Source organism: Callithrix jacchus, chromosome 17, assembly GCF_049354715.1.
Source record: "Callithrix jacchus isolate 240 chromosome 17, calJac240_pri, whole genome shotgun sequence".
Taxonomy (NCBI): domain Eukaryota; kingdom Metazoa; phylum Chordata; class Mammalia; order Primates; family Cebidae; genus Callithrix; species Callithrix jacchus.
Genome location: NC_133518.1, coordinates 20,911,390 through 20,919,870, shown reverse-complemented (window position 1 = coordinate 20,919,870; position 8,481 = coordinate 20,911,390).

The following is an 8,481-nucleotide window of genomic DNA, read 5'->3' as shown; positions in this document are numbered from 1 at the left end:
TTGAGTACAGTCCAGAACAGAAGAGGACTCTGCAACAAGTCCAGATTGCCATGCAAGCTGCTCTGCCATTTGGGCCATCTGATCCAGCAAATTCCATGATATTTGAGGTATCACTGCCAGGTAAGGTTGCTGTTTGGATGCTTTAGCAAGTCTCTATAGATAAATTGCAGGACAGCGCTTTAAGACTTCGGAGCAAGGCCCTCATTATTTACCAATAACTACTCTCCTTTTTAGAGGCAGTTCTTGGTCCATTACTGAGCCTCAATAGAAACTGAGCACTTAACCATGGACCACCAGGTTACCATGCAACCTGAGTTGCCTGTTATAAACTGAGTGTTATATGACTCACCAAGCCATAAACTTGGGTGTATCATTTCATCATGTGAAATCACAGTAGCACATCATTATATGTGATTAGGTCTGAGCAGGTCCTCAAGATACAAGTATGTTACATGAAGAAATGGCCCAAATGCCAATGGTGCCTACCCAAACTACACTACCTTCTCTCCCAGCCTGCACCTAGACCTCATAGTGAGTATCCTATGATCAGTCGACAGAGGAAGAAAGGACTAAGGCCTAGTTTATGTGTGGTTCTTTACAGTGTTCAGGCACCATCCCAAAATGGACAGCCGCAGCACCACAGCCTCATTCTGGAATCTCTCTGAAGGACAAGGTGAAAGAAAATCTTTTCAGTGGACAGGAGGACTTTGGGGAGTGCCCCTGGCAGTGTACCTTGCTTGGAAGGAAGAATGGCCAGATATGTGATTATATACCAATTCATGGGCTGTAACCGATGGTTTGGCTAGATGATCAGAAACTTGGAACAAACATAATTAGAAAATTGTCAACAAAGAAATTTGGGAAGAGATCTCCCTCTATATACTACAGTGTTTGTCTTTCTGGGGAACCTTGACCAATAAACACAAATAGAAAGAAAAATTGAAAGAAATGTACAGAGCCCAAATGAATTAGAGGATAGTAACAAGAAGCCTAAAGTACATGATGTCCAAGAAGGAGAGGAGAAAATGGGGAAAATATTAACACTGACTAAAATTTTCAAAAAATTTAAAAAACATTTACTCACACATTTAAGAAGAAAGAAAACTCAATTAGATAAATATAATAAAAACCATGTGAGGGTCACAACACAGTCAAATTACTACTAATAAGACATAAAGAGACTTGTATGTGTTCACTATTTACCATTTTCTTGGGAGTATCACAGGAAGAGCACAGACCGGATGTGTACCAGGTGACAACTTACCCTTGTGTGTTTATATGTGTGGGGAATACCTGTGTATATTAGTGATAGCTGTTTACTGTAGTGAAAGGGAAAACAAGATTTCTTGCACCTGGGCCCTCTACTGATCACTAAAGAAGTTCCTGTCACCTGCTTTCTCTGCTGCGTGCATCTGTCTACTTGACTAACGTTTAACATGTCTATTTTTAGATAATGTAAATTCTTAACCAACTCATCTCATTTAGATTGTATGCATCATTATATGTGACATTATTGTAACTACTGTATGATCAGCGAGATTCCTATGAGAAATACTGCTTTAAAAGAAAGTAAATAACATGCCGATGGGTGATCAACATCCCACATTAGGGAGTGGGGTTGTCACTTTATTTATAGGTTTTTTAAAACAAGTATATATGTGTGTGTGTGTGTGTGTGTGTGTGTGTGTGTGTGTGTGTGTGTGTGTTTTATTTTTTCTATTTATGTTACTTTTTTTTTTTTAGACAGAGTTTCACTCTTGTTGCCCAGGCTGGAATGCAGTGGCACCATCTTGGCTCACTGCAACCTCTCCCTCCCAGATTCAAGTGCTTCTCCTGCCTCAGCCTCCTGAGTAGCTGGGACAACAGGTGCCCATCACAGCGCTCAGCTAATTTTTTATATTTTTAGTAGAGACAGGGATTCACTGTGTTGACCAGGCTGGTCTCCAACTCCTGACCTCAGGTGATCCACCTGCCTCAGCCTTCCAAAGTGCTGGGATTACAGGTGTGAGCCATCTCGCCCAGCCAAAACAAGTCTTTTTTTAGTAAACTAAGTTGAATAAAGGCACAATTTAAATCTATCAAAAATAAATTTAAAAACTATCAGAAAAAGAAAGCATTTTAAAGAAGCCAGTTTTAAAAAAAAGTAAGATAACGCATGCAGTGAAAAAACAACAAGCATTTCTCACCAAAAGTAATGAAATGCAGAAAGCAATGAAGTGATATATTAAAAGTACATTTAAAAATGAAAACAGAACACACCTACCTTGAATATTATAATAGTAAAAGTATTGTTCAAAATGAAGATGACATAGAAAAACTTCATATTAGAAAAAGACATACACAAGAATTTGTTACTGACCAGCAACATAAGAGCCACTGCAGGAAGTTAATCAGGTTGAAGGAAGTAAGACTGGATGCAAACAATTCTGATCTATAAGGTTCTTGCATTTTATGTGAAGTGTTAGGTATTAATTCAAGACAGATTAAAAGTTAAGGAAGCATATAAAAGTTAAGGAAGTAATCCCTAAAATAACCATGATAAAACTAACTGAAAAAGTTAATAAAATTCCATTTAGAAGGCAAAATGGAATGATAAAAATACTCTATTATTGTAAAATAAAATAAGACAAAGTACAGAGGTGAAAAATAGAAAACAAATAACAAGAGGGTCTAATTATACCCAAACATATTGACAATTATATGATTATAAGTAGACTTATGACTCAATTAAGAGTCAGAGATTGCCAAATTGGATAAATAAGGCAAACTCACTTAAAGGCAGTTTATAAGAGATGCATTTTATCTTTGAAAACACGGGAAAGTTGAAAGTAAAAGCATGAGGAAATATATGCTATGTAAATACTGAGCACAATAAGGTCGATATTGCTAAGCTAATACAGACAAAGTAGGTTTCAAGACGTGGGTTAATATCAGATACTAGGATCATCTTAACGACATGACTCCATTTAACAAGAGGTTCTAAAATATTAAATTCTGTATTACTGAGTAACAGAGCTTCAACAAAACATGAAGCAATCACTGGCAGAACTAAAAGGAAAAGCTAAATAAATCCACAATTATTGTTTGAGGAACACAGTGTACAATGTTATTTACATAACTTTCTAGAACATCAAATACTTACTTAATTTGAGGGAAATTTCAATAGTGGTTGCTCTTGAAAGGCATTTGACTCTAAAAGAACAAATAATATTTTCTCAAGGTGATGCAAATGTTGTTTGGTTTTGATTGGGATGGTGGTTTTGCAGGTCTACAAATCTGTCAAACTCCTTAGGCTATACATATATGTGTGCGTTTTATGTCATGACCATTCTATCTCAACAAAACCTCAAAGCACTTCCCAGGGTTCTATATAATACCATTTTGTCACATCCAATATTGAATTATGTATATATTTATATGTATTATTTCTTCTGTTGAAATGTTAGAATCCTGCCTAAGTTACTTACTTACTTTTACAGTTCTGCAGTGCCTTGTCTGATTTAGAGAATAAGTATCAATTAAGCAAATAAGAATAAACTATAAATAATAAATTAAACATTTGCAATATTATCAATTTTATATTTTGTTTTAGAGTGAGGTTGGCAAACAATGGTCTAGGGGCTAAATTTGGCCCACTGACTGTTTTTGGATGATCCACAGGCTGAATGTGGGTTTTTACAGTTATAATTATTGGGAAAAAATCCAAAGATAAAAATATTGTATGATGTTAAAAATTATGTGAAATTCCTAGTTAAGTCTATACATACTATTTTATTAGAATACCGGATAGTTGAAAAGAAATGGATGAGAAAAGATTTACTATGGCAACACTGAGCATGATAAGGCTGATAGGAGGAAGTTACAAAGTGAAATTTGAAAGTTCTGACAGTGGTGGGATAGAACCAGGAATCTGGATGGTAGCAAGCCCTCAATTTCTCTGAAAAAAAAAAAAGGAAAGAAAAAGAAAAATCTGTTGTAGAGTAATTAGAATAACAAAATAATTCCTAATCATGAGCCATAAATATAATCAGCTATTTTATAAAATACAGTGATAGATGGAGGGGGGGTGTAACACACAGAATTAGTAGGGAAATATAAGTGATCATTCAGGCTACAGAAGCTGATAGAATTCACGAGGATCTGAGATAAGGAGACAACTGGTTTCTGCCTACACGGCTTCAGCAGCTCTGCAAAGATGAGATTTATAAATACTTTATAAATTAAAGAAATTAACTACAGCATTACTAAACTGCAAGTGCCACCTACACTACTCGCACAGTTTTCTATTAATAGTGCTTGAAGTATGAGCTGCCAAGGCCTTGGAATAAATTATTATGGGATTAGAGCTCGCAGAGATAAGTTATTGCCTCTTCTACGCACATTACTTGTAGCAAGAAAATGCCATATTTGGAGTCAATCTCTTGTAGAATCTAAAAGCTATGTACAGTTACAATGACATAAGAGCTTAGATGTACAGCCTTATTAATGTTTTATAGAAACAGGGTGGAGAAGATAAAATGGATAATAATTTAAATGAAGAAGAGATGTTTCTTCTGTACTTCTTGCTTCTTTTTTGAGCTACATCTATTTCTGAAAGTACAAGCAGGTATTCCTTGCTTTAAGAGAAAGTAATTACTTGATGGCATTATTTATTAAGAAGGGGATACATTTAGTATTAATTACATGAAAAATTATTATTGAAATACGTTGAGGTCCACATTTAATAGATTCTGATATATTTCTGCAGTGTAGAGGAAAGGGAGGTTTAAGATCAAGATTATCTAGCAATAATTAATACATGATTATAACTTATACTGGCAAATACCAAACTCACTTGGAGTTGCTTAATTAAAAGGATATCTTTTCTTTTTTTTCAGACAGAGTATCACTGTGTTGCCCAGGCTGGAGTTCAGTGGCCCCATCTTGGCTCACTGCAACCTCCGCCTTCCAGGTTGAAGCAATTCTCCTGCCTCAGCCTCCTGAATAGTTGTGATTAAAGGCATGTGCTATCACATCTGGCTAATTTTTTGTATTTTTTTTTTTTTTAGTAGAGATAGGGTTTCACCATGTTGGCCAGGCTAGTCTTGAACTCCTGACCTCAAGTGATCTGCCTGCCTCGGCCTCCAAAACTGATGGGATTACAGGTGTGAGCCACCTCTTCTGACCTAAAAGGAAAATTTAAGACTAGAATAGAATATAAGGGTAATTCATAGTTCACAAGGGCCTCATGTGGCCAGACCTCAGGAAAATAAGTGGAACTGCTGATATGATTGTCATCAGGGTTTTCTCTCTAATTACTACTTGGGCCTGTTCAGTCTTAGTGCTGACCAACGTCCTCTGGTAGCTAAAAAAAGCTGCCTTTAGCTTTCAAGTTTAGACTCCTTTATTGTAGAGGGGTGTCATAGTAGAGATTTAATGTCTAGAATCCTTGCTAAGAAACTATCTGGCCTAGTTGGTGTCAGTTGGGTACCATCCCTTGTCTCTCTAATAAGTTTTGCATCCCTTCGACTGGGTCCACATGGAGAGGTCTTACTGTTCTAATTTGACAGGAACTCACTAGTTAAACCAGAACGAATTCACAAAGCATTAGCTGTCTAAATAAGATTCTGTAATCCACAAAATAGGAATATTTGATGGCCCTGTGTGTGATAATAATATATACAAGTACATATTGTTCTCTTCCCCCAGTCCCTGGCACAGAGCTCATAAAACTCTTGTAATTTTCTGAATGATAGAGGTGCTAAGCAGGATCTTTTAATGTTCAACCCCAATTCCTAACACAGAGCTCCTGAATCCCTTGGAATTTCCTGGGTAATAAGAGCATCTGTTCTTCAGATGAAGCAAATCTTGGTGGGCTCTTGGATGGGGATTTGTTACCAGAAAGACCAAGCCACAATGAGATGCTTAGAGCTGCCTATTCTCTGGAGAGGGGAGAGTGGCTAAAAAAGTAGTTAATAATCAATCATGCCAACAGGAAAGCCTCAAAAAATCTTTGAAGTATGGTGTTCAGAGAGTTTCTCTGTCAGATCTGAATTATAGGATGCATAGCTAGAGTCTGCTAGAGACTCTGCTGTCAGAAGCATTGCATTGAGTGGTATGTGAGAATAAGAAAAATACTTTGCTCTTTTCCCAATCTCTATAATCCCTAGTTATGACTCTATAGGATTGTTTAGCAGAAAAATAAAATTATGCCTGTCATTGAATACTTGTAATTCTTGCCTTCAATATTTAGAAAATTTCTTTCTTTATGATTCTTGTTGGGAAGCTAAGCTCCCTCATGCAATATAGAAGTTAAAAATTGCAATACAATGTTGAATAGGAGTGGTGAAAGAGGGCATCATTGCCTTGTGCCGGTTTTCAAAGGGAATGCTTCCAGTCTTTGCCCATTCAGTATGATATTGACTGTGGATTTGTCATAAATAGCTTTGATTATTTGGAGATACGTTCCATCAATATCCAGTTTATTGAGAGTTTTTAGCATACATAAAGTGCTGTTAAATTTTGTTAAAGGACTTCTCTGCATCTATTGAGAGAATCGTGTGGTTTTTGTCTTTGGTTCTGTTTATGTGATGAATTATGTTTATAGATTTGAGTATGTTGAACCAGACTTGCATCCCCTGGATGAAGCCTACTTGATCATGATGGATAAGCTTTTTGATGTGCTGTTGGATTTGGTTTGCCAGTATTTTATTGATGATTTTTGCATTTATGTTCATCATGTATATTGGCCTGAAGTTTGCTTTTTTTAGTTGTGTCTTGCCAGGTTTTGGTATAGGATGATGTTGGTCTCATAAAATGAGTTAGGGAGGATTCCTTTTTTGTGTGTCATTTGAAATAATTTCAGAAGGAATGGTACCAGTTCCTCTTTGTACCTCTGGTAGAATTCAACTGTGAACCCATCTTGTCCTGGACTTTTTTTGGTTGGTAGGCAATTAATTGCTGCCTCAACTTCAGTCCTTGTTGTTCGTCTATTCAGGGATTCAACTTCTTCCTGGTTTTGTCTTGGGAGGGTGTAAGTGTCCATGAATTTATCAATGCTTTCTAGATTCACTGGTTTATGTGCATAGAGGTGTCTCTAGTAATCTCTGATGGTAGTTTGTATTTCTGTAGAATCAGTGGTGATATTCCCTTTATCATTTTTTACAGAAGCTATTCAATTTACACATGCACACAGGGAGGAGGGCATCACACACTAGGGCCTGTTGGGCAGTATAGGGGATAGGGGAGGGATAGCAGGGGCTGGCAGGATTGGCAGGGCTAACATTAGGAGAAATACCTAATGTAGATGACAGGGAGATGAATGTTGCAAACCCCCATGGCTCATCTATACCTAAGTAACAAACCTGCACATTCTGCACATGTACCCCAGAACTTAAAGTATAATAAAAAATTTAAAAATAAATTTAAAAAGAAGTTAAAATTGCTAAATTCTTACAGTTAGAGTTTCTATAACACATATAATCTAGGTAGACCAATAGAAGAATTCACCAGGGAGGGACTGTGCATTACAATGTAGAGTTATAAATAGAAACACAGTAAACTCATTTTGGTGGTGGGCTATGACAGCTCAGGTAGTTGTTTCAGAATGATTATTCAAGCTAATGATGTCGTCTATGGCAATATTCAGTATCTGTTACAATGGTGTCTCCCTGACCAGATTTAATGATTCTAGTTATTATCATGGTTTTTGCTTCCATTTGTTTCAAAGCCTGACTCTTGTAGCTTCCTAGTGCTATTTTTCCTATGCTTTTCAATCGAAACATGTAAACTCAAAACATTTTAAATAATTTTCTTTGCTGCTTAGGCAGAAAAAAAAACAGATCAGTTTTCACTGATTTCTTTTGTTTGCATATTGGAATTCTAGATTTATATAAAATGCTCAAAAAATTCCACTAGTTAATATTGATTGTTTACCTTTTATTGATAGCCCTCAATCCACCAAACTAGAATGACATTGAGAAAATAACAAGAAGATAAGCTTAATGTGAGTCCCTATTAAACTAACATCTAGATGCATTTGTCAGAATTCATTGAAAGCAGCACTAAAGATTTATGCATGTAAATTGATGTGCAATTTACCTCAAAAAACAACGACAAAAGTCACTGAAAACAAATATTGAACTCTAGTTAATAATAGGCATGTTGAAGTATGTGTAAATGATAAGGACAGGAGGCAGGGAAATAGTGGGTAGAAAAGGGTGGGCCCCAGCAAAGGCCACACCCTCATGTCTGGGACCACAGCCCAAAGTGAGAACATCCATTTTTGTTTTCCCATTTGAATGCTGTTTTTTGGCCTGCCCTTTTTCCTATCTTGTATCCATAAAATCCCCAGGCCCCACTGGCAGAGTGGTGGAATGGCAGAGAAGGAGAGAAGAGAAAAAGCAGCCAGATGTCAGAGAGAAGCAAATGGACAGATTGATGGCAAGACTTCAGGGAAGAGTGGCCAGGGACAGCCAATGGCAGGGGAAGACCACCTTCCCA